Below are 12,257 nucleotides of genomic sequence, written 5' to 3'. Positions count from 1 at the left end.
GGTTTCATAGGTTTTGATGGGCCAGCAGGTCCTAGCGGGAGAAGGGGCCAGATCTGAGGGGCAGGGGGTTGGTCCCTGTGGGTGGGGAGGGGGAGAGTCAGGGGGCCTGTGTGAGCTGAGGGGAGGGTGACAAGAGGAAGGAGAGCCAGAGAATAGAGGCAGAAGGGACATTAAAACAAATGTCTCCTTTTGAACACAAATGCTAGAACAAACCCCGTGTGGAAAGAGGATCAGGTAGTAACTGGGTAAATGTTTATAGGAAGGAAGGATCAGGGGGTTTGCAGAAAGGGGAGATCAGAGATTCAGCCCCTAACTCAGCTCACTTCTCTGATCCCCGTGGCATGAAGTGAGGCTGGGGATATGAAGGCAGAAACATCCTTGGTTATGGGGATGCTCCATTTGAGTTTCAATCAAATTGTCCCAACAAAAAACAGATCTTGGCATTGGTTTAGTGGCTAGTCACAGACACTTGTAGTGACTCTGTTTTTGATAGATCAGACAATCTTCTGTCATTGGTGCATGAAGTGGGCAATCACCTGACTGCACCTGCTCTGCAGATCTTTCTCCCTATATTGGGTCTGCTTAAGGTGCACCATGTGCAGAGACTCAGAGCTCCTGTAAGTGGGGCAGGTGGGGTGGGGTGGGGGATCTGAACACGGTCCAGGGGTAAGTGCTGCCTGACCAAACAGGCAAGTGCAGTTGGCTGAATAAATACCCCCTCTCCTGCATCTGTCTGATTCAACATTTGTACAGTGGCTGATCAAGGCTCTGTGCGTGAACTACCACATCCAGTGCTGCTGATTGACATCAGCAAGAAGACAGGAAGGATTTACATCCTGAAGACAGAAAGATGCTCCTGGTGGACTTTTCATTTTTGCAGTTCACGCCATGACATCGCGAGAATGTACCATACGTGTTCGCAAAACGCAGCTCCAGGCTCACCTCCATTCATGTTTATTTATACGATGCTCTCCACCCGAGGGTAACAGCAGGTCTGGCAGAATGAGAGAAACTTTTCTGCTGAAGACACACCATGGACGCTGGGATTTGAAAGAACCCCTTTGATTCTTTCCTGGACTCCACAGAGCCAAGAAAGCAGGTTTGGGGGAAAACAATAACTTGAAGAACATGGACAAAGTTAATCCTTAACTTAAGACCATTAAAGCCAGGAAATGGAGGTGAATTTAAAAATCCTGTTGGCAGTGATTCTGTATTCATACCCGTAATGACTGTCCTCCTTTTCCATCCTTTCCTTTCTTCCCACAAAGATGGTCCTGGGGGGTGGGGGGAGAGCTGAGAACAAGGTTCAATATCGTGAGCTGAATGCTTATCCTTAAAGTAAGTCACTTTGCCACTGGGTTTCCTTAGGTGTTCAATTCAAATCACTTTTGCTTGAAAAGTTCGGCTTTCTTTTGGTTAATTTCCCCCTGCCCCCATTGCTCCTTTATTCTTCCAGGTATATGTAAATCTGGAAATCTCTGTCTCAAAAGAGGCTGATATAAACTGTGGGAAGGCTTCCACAGGGAGAAAACTCTGAGCTCTACGTAACCACTGATCACCACTCCCAGGAGAGGGAACAATGATTCAGCATTCATTACTAAATGACTCATAAGCAATCATGATCATTTTCAGGGAAAAAGACAATTATCAATTTCACGGACTCATACGTGATCGTGACTACTTTCAGGGACTTACAGAGATCAATGACCCATTCCCTGATTAATTAAGAGCTTCATCTTCCCACCCCGATCATGTGAACAACAGTGCACTTGCCAAGCTGCTGGTTCTATTTCCTGAGGACAAAGACTCAGGTGAGTGGTAATGAGAAACTCAGACCCGCCACTCTAGATTTTATGCCTCTGGAGCCAAATACAGTAGGCATGGCTCAGTGGCCACAGACTCTCAGGTTTTGCTGGGAGCTGGGTTAATGTTCTTCCTCACAAAGCCCACATTGAACTCGCCTTGTCTTTGAGCCTCAGAAGCATTATTCTTTAAAAAAAAAAAAAAAAAATCTTTCCAAATAGTGAACGGAGCAGTTTGCTGAGAGGGAAGAAATATCTTGGATAATGAGTATGTCTCTTGGTACCGACACTCAGATGCTGGCGGTCTATTTCCCTCCCTCTTCCTCTCCTACGTGTCAATACTGAATCCATGGGGGCAGTGGGGTCATTTTGGTCCTCTTGGCATCACCCCTTCCACACTCTCCCTTCCTTTTCTCCGGAGTCCCCAGATTTGGGGTCCTGCCCATGCCCACCCTTTATGGTCATCCACAGCCCCTGGGGTCCGGGGCTCATTGCAGGTCTTTCCGCCCTGACTGTGACCCTCTTCTTGGAGATTTGAATATCCATGAGAATTTGAACTTCAATGTTTTGGTCTCTCATTTCCTTGACCTCTTGTCCAAAGATTTCACTCCAGAGACCATGAATGTCCCTTTATTAATAATGGTGGTCACACTTTACCACAGCTACCAACTTCATACCCCCATTTCAGGCATCCACTCTCCAGTCACACTCTCCTTTCACCTCCAGCTTCACTGTCCCATCACTGGCGATACTTAGACCCACAGCCCACTTGTCCCCTTGCCTGTGACGTCCCTCATCCCTTCCAAGTCTCCTTCTCCTCCACCTCCAGCGTCATCCTTATTATCATTCCCTGTATCACTGTCCCTCTTCTTTTCTCTCTAAATCAGGCTTACTTTGAAAACCCAAACACTGATTAAATTCACTTTTCATCTATTTGTGCCTAAACCAAGTAGTTAAGTGCAGTTGGAGGAAAACACACACACAGGCTGGCCATTCTAACTAATTCATGCCCATGAGCCTCCCACGGTTCTTCATGCATGTGGCAGGGAGACCTCATTCTCTGGTCTACTCAGTCCTCCTGGCCCTTGTCCTTGACACTTCCTCTTCTCCTCCTTGCCATGCTTTCTTTGCTCAGTGGATAATCTCGTTTCAAATCTAACCAGAGAGCCAAGCTGACCAGAGGAGAACTTGCCCATCTCTTCATTTTCTCAGCCCACTGCCCTGCACCTGCATCAGGATTGCACGTCTTTCCTTCTACTGCAAAAAGGCAATCGTCCAGGACTCTGGAGGCAGGAGGATGCCTTGAAAAGTGAGATGGGACCAGGGCCAGCAAAGGCTGTGAGAGGGCAGCCAATGTGTGCATCTTGAGACCTTCATCTTCTGCCAAGAGGCGTTCCCCTTCATCCACCCAGACCTGACCTTGGAGAGTTTAAAGACTTAACATTTCTCCCAAATTCTAGGGTCATCCAAAAAAGATGATCTAAACTGTGCTGATGGAGAGCTGAATTTTGAGTTGATGATGTGAAGACAATAGTTAAACTCTAGGAGACGGAGCTATTTTTAATTAGAAAATCTGTTTTCCTTTCAACCCAGGTTGTAACTCATGAGTCATAGAGAAAGCATGGGAGCTACTTTCTCAGCATATCTGAGAGACAGCGATTCCTTTGGTTCCATGCACTCTTGCCATCACCCCTCTTTGGTCCTTGAATTGAGCCCATTTAGGACTTCATGATGGTCCTCCCACCCATCTCGCACTCCGATCGCACCCACTCCAGGGCGCCTGGCACAACACGGCCAGCCCCTCTTTAGGATGCCAGCAGGAGGGCTCTAGGCCTTTGTTCACAGTTGAAACAAGGCTCCCCTTCATGTTCAGGGTTAAGGCCCAGTGTTGGGCATGGCAGGTAATGCCCTGCAGGGCTGGTTCCTGGCTCTCCCTTTTGCCACCTCACTGTACACTTCAGGGGCCACACCTTTAAGTCCCTGAGAGTCTGCATGTTCCCATGTGTCTCCTTCCACTGGCCTGACTCTCCTTGCCCTTGTCTGCCAAGCAAACTCTTACACATACCTCAGGTCCCTGTAGCAGGTCTCCTCCATTTCTGTGCTCCATGAATACCCTGGATGGAGCTGACTGCTTTCTCTTTTGAGCCCACATAGTACTTTGGCCAGTGTTTCTGTGACAACGTGTCCAGTGACTTCTATGGGTCTTTATTTCTGTGTCTTACCTTCCTCTGAGGGCAAGACCAGTCCTGACTCATGATGGAGCCTCAGTGCCTGATAGCACATAGTAAATGCTCAGTGAATGGCTCTCAAAGGAGAAAAATGAAGGAATCAACTCACCACATGCTGACTTTTTTCCTAGGTCTTGGGCTTCGTCACAGATTGAAAAGATAGTAAATGCAGCAATTTTTAAAGGTAAATAGTTAACAAGCACAATGAAATGACAGCAATTAAATGACATTGAAAATTTGGGACTAACCTGCCTGACTCCTAGGAATCAGTGAGGCTGAGCATGTGAGTTGTCATCATCTCTCAATTTCAAAGCAGAACTCCCAAGCCAAATGATGCTCACCCTTCTAAAGCATTTGTTTTTAGAAATCATAAAATATGTGGCGTGCTTCACCAAATGTGTTCAACGACCCATGAAAAAGAATGAAATAATGTCATTTGCAGCAACATTGATGGACCTAGAGATAATCCCACTAAGTGAAGTAAGTCAAACACAAGTAACAAGTTATATCACATACCTGTGGAATCCAACAAATGATACAGATGAACTTATTTACAAAACAGAAAAAGATTCACAGACATAGAAAACAAACTTATGGGTACCAAAAGGGAAAGAGGGGAGGCATAAATTAGGAGTTTGGGATGAATATATACACACTACTGTATATGTAAAACAAACAAGAAGGACCACTGTATAACACAGTGAACTATACTCAGTATCTTGTAATAATCTCTAATGGAAAAGAATCTCAAAAATTATATGTATGTATCAATAAAATGGAATCATTTTGCTATGTATTTGAAACTAAAACAACCTTGTAAATTAACTATACTTCAATAAAATGTGTTCAATAACCACTGAAAGATTCAAACAGCAAAGTTGTGCAGCCCATTAATAAATGAACACCAAGCGTGAAGTCATCATTTAGACGCTGGGATGTGCAGACTCACTTGGCTGAAAGAGGCGGCTTCATCATCTCTGGCAGTAACTGTGGCCCAGGAGGGTACTGCCAGCCTGGCTGTAGTTGAAATTCTGTGCTTGCTTTGCTGCGAGTCTGTGAGATTCATTGCTCTTGTACTGCCCATGCTTGTTCCGTTTCATGTCGTGCGGCAGTGTGGGGAAAAGAGAAGCATTGAGAGCAGACTTTGGACTTTGGTTAAATATGAAGATTTTACTCTCTGTCCAGTAATAAAGCCCTTTTGCATCATATTCAAACTGATATGGTCTTATTCGCTTCATTGAGTACAGAATTCTTATACATATACTCCAGTCTTATAAAAGTTGAATTGAGCAGCAGCTATAAATAATTAAACTTATCCTAGCTGGGACTTGCCAGTATAAAGATGTTACAAATTCAAAGCCATGCCAGGGACAGTGGATCGAGTGATTTATCATTGCTGAGCCTAGCAACTGCCAGCTCCTGGGTCTGGGCTTCTGTTTGTCTGTCCTGTTACTGAGTCCTGAGGTCATTTGTGGCCAGGAAGCCCCGTGGTAGAGACAGAGAAACACTCACTGTGGGTCCTCCTAACTATCTTGTAAATGAGCAAGAGACAGTGAGACTTTTCACAGGTAACTCCAATTTATATTTCTGGAAAGGGCTTCACAATCAGAGTTGAGGCATTGCTCGGGTGTTAGTATTAGGAGCCCACATGTACACCAGCAGGAAACGTGGGCTTTGCACCTGCCTGAGGCAGCAGACACACCTCTTATCTTTCCTACTTTCAAAACCTAACCATCTGTCACGTCATTAGATAAATTCACTTCAAAATTGGAGCACAGTTGTTACCAGATCTGTCTCAAATCACTCCTCTTGGTGACAGAGCTTAATTATGACCTCAGCTCAGGATAAAAGCCAATGACGGTCTTCGTGTCTTCTAAATTTGATTGCCAATTCTGCACGAGAATTCTTGGGAGATACTACTCATAAAAGTAAAGATTAGATGCGTAACAATTGCCTTGAAAATGAAATTATCACCAGGGAGAGAAAGAACACATGTTTTCAATTTTCCTGAGTGTGACCAGGATACTCGGATGCATGTTTGTATGGCGGGGGGCAGGGGGCGTAAAGCTGGGGTGAGCCGCTGGTTACACAGGGCACTGACTCTAAAAGAACTGGAAACGTCAAAGTGGGTGTGTTCATGGGAGGGATGCCCAGTCACAGAGAAGGCTGGCTGGTACTAAAAGACTGCATAGTGACAACAAGGCCAAAGGGGTCCTTGAAGGGAGTTATTTAAAAGGCAGATATTGTGCAAATTATGTTAAGAATGTGGTACTAGTGGTAAAGAACCTGCCTGCCAATGCAGGACACACAAGAGACAGGGATTCAATCCCTAGGTCAGGAAGATTCCCTGGAGGAGCACGTGGAAACCCACTCCAGTATTCTTGCCTGGAGAATCCCAAGGACAGAGGAGCCTGGTGCACTATGGTCCATAGGGTTTCACATAGGTTTCACTGGAGTGACTTCATGTCAAGCAGCAAAAATTGCATGTGGGCTTATATGTGGAATCTAAAATATGATACAAATGAACATATCTACAAAATAGAAACAGCCTCACAAGCATAGAGAACAGACTTGTGGTTGCCAAGGGAGAGGGGGGAGGGGGAGGAATTGAAATGGAAGTTTGGGATTATTAGATGCAAACTGTTACATATAGGATGGATAAACAACAAGGTCCTACTGTATAACACAGGGAACGATACTCAATATCCTGTGATAAACCTTAGTGGAAAATAATATGAAAAAGAGTATGTGTGTGTATAATTGAACCACTTTACTGTACAGCAGAAATTAACACAGCATTGTAAATCAACCGTACATCAAAAAAATTAAAGAAAAAAAAAAGAGTGGACATTTGAGATAAAATGGACTGGCTCTAGTCAGGCAAGTTACTCTCTCATTGTGAGCACTGACATAGATGGACCTAGAGATTATCATACTAAGTCAGACAAAGAAAGACAAATATCATATAATATCACTGATATGTGGAATCTAAAAAAAAAGATTCTTTTATGAACTTATTTACAAAACAGAAACAGACTCAGGAACAGGCTAGGAAAAGAAAACTATGGTTACCAATGGGGAAAGGTGGGAGCAGATAAGTTGGGTGTTTGAGATTAACATGTACCCACTACTATATATAAAATAATCAACAAAGACCTACTGTATAGCTCAGGGAACTATGTTCAATACTCTGTGATAAACCAATGGAAAAGAATATGAAAATGAACATAGATACGTATAACTGAATCACTTCACTTTACATCAGAAATTAACAGAACACAGTACATCAACTATATGTCAATTAAAAAAACTTTGTGTGGGGAAGAATTAAATGCAAGGAAGGAATGAGGAAGAGGGTGAGTGAGGAGGGCACAGCAGCAGACTTGGAGGGAAGAGGAGCCTGGGATTCTAAAGCAATTTCAAAGGACTGTATTTCAATTTTCCCCGGAACCAACTTGCATCATGGCAGTCAGACATTGCCTGTAGTTGAAACTGCGGCTCCAAAATCCACGTTTTCAAGAAGACCCACTGTCTTAAGTGCTGATTCTGCTACCTCGGGTCTTAGGTGCCAGCGATGGCTGAGGAATAACAGCTCTTGAAAGTGAAAGTTAGTTGCTCCGTCACGTCTGACTGCAACCCCATGGACTGTAGCCCACCAGGCTCCTCTGTCCACAGAATTCTCCAAGTAAGAATACTGGAGTAGATTGCCATTTCCTTCTCCAGGGGATCTTCCCAACCCAGGGATCGAACCCACGTCTCCTGCATTGCAGGCGGATTCTTTACCATCTGAGCCACCAGGAAGCTTCTTACTGGAAAGATGCTGCATCCCCGTGGACACCAAGGCAAGTCTGTGACTGATCTGATCTGACCGGGAGAGCTCGTTTCTCCCTTCTTTTTTGTGAACCTCCCCTGAAATACCTCTTTTCAGTAATTGAGCACTGACAGGGAAAATTTTCCTGTTTGATTGGCAATTGTTCCTACATTTTTCATTTCCCTATGAAAGAGGGAGTTATTCATCTGGTTTTCTTAAGAAAAACCTGTCTTCTATTTGACATTATTGAAAAGCTATTATGTAACCATATCTGAGCAACTGCATTTGCTTTGCATCTTCCCCTACAATGTTTCCCCATGGTGGCTCAGATGGTGAAGAATCTGCCTGCAATGCAGGAGACTTGAGTTCAATCCCTAGGTCAGGAAGATCCTCTGGAGGAGGGCATGGCAACCCACTCCAGTGTTCTTGCCTGGAGAAATCCACAGACAGAGGAACCTGGTGGAGTGACTAGCAATTTTCCCTATAATTTTGAAAATTTATATTAAATGAGATGTAGAGTAAATAATGTTTAAACACATTCTGCATCTGTTTATTAATTTATCAGCCATTTTATTGAGGACCTACTATTTGTCATTATAGATGTCAATGGAAACATCTCACTCTGGAATGGGGTGCTCTGGCACCAACTACTAAATTGGCCTGGGTCTCCTCAAGTGGTAAAATGGTGAGGATAATACGTAAATGATTGTGCTGAGAATGACATGCTTAAAATGTCTACGTATTAAAAGTATAATGAACTTTAGATTTTCATTCAGAAGCTGTGCCAGGTGCAGAGGTACAGAGAAAAACCTGATTCTGATGCTGCCTCAAGGAGCACACTGTTACCCAGGCAGAAGCTGTGCTGGGGTCTGGGGGCAGTGATCAGGACAGGTTCCCCAGGGGAGACCCCTGGTCTGGGGGTGGAGGGTGCAGGGGAAGCCCAGCCATTTCCTTGGGCCAGCCTCACTGGAGCCTTGAATTTTCTTTTTAAGAGTTTTTAACAATGTGGACCATTTAAAAAATCTTTATTGAATTTGTTACAATATTGCTTCTGTTGTTTGTGTGTGTGCGTGCTAGGCTTCTTCAGTCATCTCTGACTCTTTGAGACCTTATGGATTGTGACCCACCAGGCTCCTCTGTCCAGGGGTTCTCCAGGCAAGAGTGGGTAGCCATTCCCTTCTTCAGGGGATCCTTCTGACCCAGGGATCAAGCCCAAGTCTCCTGCACTGCAGGTAGATTCTTTACCACTGAGCCACCAGGGAAGACCTGCTTCTATTCTGTTCTGTTCTTATGGCCACAAGGCATGTGGGATCTTAGCTCCCAACAAGGGATCGAACCCACACCCCCTGCATTGGAAGGGGAAGTCTTGGCTATTGGACTGCCAGGGAAGTCCCTTGAATTTTCTTCTTGTTCTCCAAGCCTTTGTCCTGACGTCACAGCAGAGATGACCAGGGCCCACTCTTTCCCCCTCCTCTCTGACTGCACATCCCAGGTGGAGCCAGCTGCTGCTGGGATGGTACAGACTGTACGTACAGTCACTCTCTTCACCTATTTGCCTTCCCTACAGTTTGCTGCTCAAGTGAATGTTCAATCATCCTCCCACGTGACTGTGGCCTGAAGGTGCAGAGCAGTGGAGAGAACAATTTAATTACTAATAATATCTGTCCCTCTGAGTCATGGCATGTGTGCCAGTGAAAATCCAGAAGCTGATGAAATTCCTCCACTCCTGCAGACTTGTTGCTTTTCTGGGCTGTGTAACAACTTTTGCTCCCCCTGCTGTCACTCTGCACATCCCTGAGTCTCTTTGGATGGCAATTCATGATAACTCCCTGCAGCGCTGATGGAAATATGTCAGGGATGTCAAAGGCAGAAGGAGGCAGTTCCAAGCAAAGGTGGTGATTTGCCCCCCTCCCCTGACCCCCAGGACCTTGTCACCACCAGAAGATGTGATTGGAGGGTGTTTAAGGCAGACTTAAGCAGTTTAAAAATAATCAGGTAGCTATTTAAGATAGAAGACAAATACTTTTGTAGACTCTGAAACCTGTTAATGTACAGTTCTTTGGGAAAAAAACATAATGACTTAACTATCTGTTGGTATGACACTTAGAAAGTCCCTTTCTCAAACCAAGCTCTCCCTTGACATACTGCAAAAGCATATTTGTTAAACTTCCTCCAAATTAACACAGTAGATTAAATGTATTAAATAACCTCACCAGCAGTAGAACTGCAGAAGCTCACATGTGTACATTTTTGTGAATATCCATCCCTGCGTGAAATAGGTAAAACTTCTTTTGTTCTCCAGTGAGCAGCCTACGTGACTTTCGGGTGACTTAAGGTCACAGTTGGAATCATAGTGCTGTTATTGGCATTGATCTCAGAATCCCATTACCAGTGTTTCCCACCACTAGGTTTTTGTTATTTCTAAAAAGGAAAAGAGGGTCTTCCCTGGTGGTCCAGGAGTTAAGATTTTGCAAATGCAGAGGGTGTGGGTTCGATCTCTGGTTGGGGATCCCATTTGCTTTGTGGCCAAAAACCAAAACCTAAACAGAAGCAATATTGTAATATATACAATAAAGACTTTAAAGGTGATCCAAATTTTAAAAAATATTTAAATAAATAAAAAGGAAAAGAAATAAATGAATACTATTAATATGCAATTGTCCTGTGTAGACTTTGAATGTCTTTAATTTAATGAGTAACATGTTTGGTCCTGGTAGGCAGGACGATTCACACGAAAAATGTGTTTACGTTTAGAAATACTGAAATTCACCAAATAAATCATTTTATTGAACTTTCAGCTAAGAGCGTTGAATGCTTCCAAAGTTAGTAAATTTACGAGGTTGAAAGTGACCTCAGACTTTGTACCTCTTCATTTGCAGATGAGGAGGTGGAGGCTTGCCTGCCCTTGTTCAGTCGCTCAGTTGTGTCTGACTCTTTTTGACCCCATGGACTACAGCATGGCAGGCTTCCCTGTTCTTCACCATCTCCCAGTGGATCAAGTTGCTGAGAACAGACAGCTACTTAGTGGATGAGTCAGAACCAGAGCACAGCTCTCTGCCCACCAATGAGCAGTCTCTCCACAACAGCTAAATAATTTACGCTTGTGATCATTTTGGGCAGACTGATGGTTGCTGCTTTGTCTTCATACGTTTTTTTATTTACTTTTATTTGTCTTTTTATTAAAATTCTTAAAATTTCTTTTTACAACGTTGTGCTGATTTCTGTCATACAATAATACAAATAAGCCATAGTTTTAAAAAAACAGTGGTTAGATGCCACAAAGTAGGAGGCAATGCCTTAACATATGTGTATTGTCAGGCCCAAGAGCCTCTTCAATCCTTGTCAAAGGAGTACTAACCTTCTCTCCTTTCATACAACACTCATATGGTTTTATTGTTGCAATTTTTAAACTCAAGAATATATAAAATTGTTGGCCCATTACATTTTCCTTGCATGCATTTGTTCCTTGAAGGTAATGGGAGATTATCATGTCAGATCCCCTGTGCAGCAGATGGTTTATGGCTTGGCAGGCAGGAGCCTGGAGAAGATACTGACCAGGTGCCAACTTGCATTCAGGAAGTCTCCTTCCCCCCCAAGACTGTCTTGCAGAATCAGCACAGGAAACCTGGACACAAGGAAGGAGGAGGGGAGATGTGGAAGCCTTTGGATGGGTGTCAGGATGATGTCAATCAGACCACAGGCTGGTCAAATCTGATTGATTAGTGTGTGCTTTCATAGCCAGGCCCCAGAGATGAGATTCAAAGAAATTCAAGGAACAATTTTTGACTCCTGTTCTTAACAAGCTTGTGCTTTCTTGGGAAGGAACTACTTACTTATCACACCACATATTGTAAGAAGGAGAGAAAACTTGCAAGTCTGTCTCTTCCTGCCCGTTGTTTTCCAACTGTAAGGGTCACTAATTAACTGGTCACATTTCCAGACTCTGGCTGGTTACTTCACGAGTAGACAAGATCACCATGCTTAAAAGGGCATAGACCCTTCTGCCACCTTCTCTTTGTTGGAGGTCACCAGGCTCAGCCCTTCTTTGCAAATCCAACTTGCTCTTGCTTCCTGAGGGTGGGCTTGGGTGCCTGTAAATGCTGCTTGTAGCTGTGGTCAGTTACTTCCTGATGGCAAAATTGGGGTTTGGAGAAAAAAGAGAGGACCTGTTTGTGTGAGCAGAAAGGACCAGTTTGGGGACATGGGTTTCAAGGTCAGATGGTTAAAAAAGGAGCCCTCCAGTCTCTAGATTCAATGTGAGAGCCTTTCTTTGGAGATCTGATCATAAAAGGGGTGATGGGAAGGGCTGAATCCCAGTATTTCTCACTCATCTCTTTTCAGTATCCCTGTTCGCCATCACCTCTTATATCAGGATCAGTAACTAAGGGGTGTTAGTGTTGAAACAATCAAAGACTG

General features: G+C 44.1%; 1 non-coding gene across 1 annotated transcript; it reads right to left on the bottom strand.

Annotated features, from left to right (window-relative positions):
• Positions 1-11,097: 11,097 nt before the first annotated feature.
• On the bottom strand, positions 11,098-11,221 carry LOC129535341 (U6atac minor spliceosomal RNA). Its single transcript, XR_008681621.1, has one exon. It is a non-coding gene; the product is annotated as a U6atac minor spliceosomal RNA (small nuclear RNA).
• Between the last annotated feature and the right edge of the window lie 1,036 nt (positions 11,222-12,257).

The sequence above is a fragment of the Moschus berezovskii genome, chromosome 15 (genome assembly GCF_049115385.1).
Source record: "Moschus berezovskii isolate FMDL1 chromosome 15, NW_MosBer_1.0, whole genome shotgun sequence".
Classification (NCBI taxonomy): domain Eukaryota; kingdom Metazoa; phylum Chordata; class Mammalia; order Artiodactyla; family Moschidae; genus Moschus; species Moschus berezovskii.
Note: the sequence above shows the minus strand (reverse complement) of the source record. Positions and strands in the feature narration are given on the sequence as shown.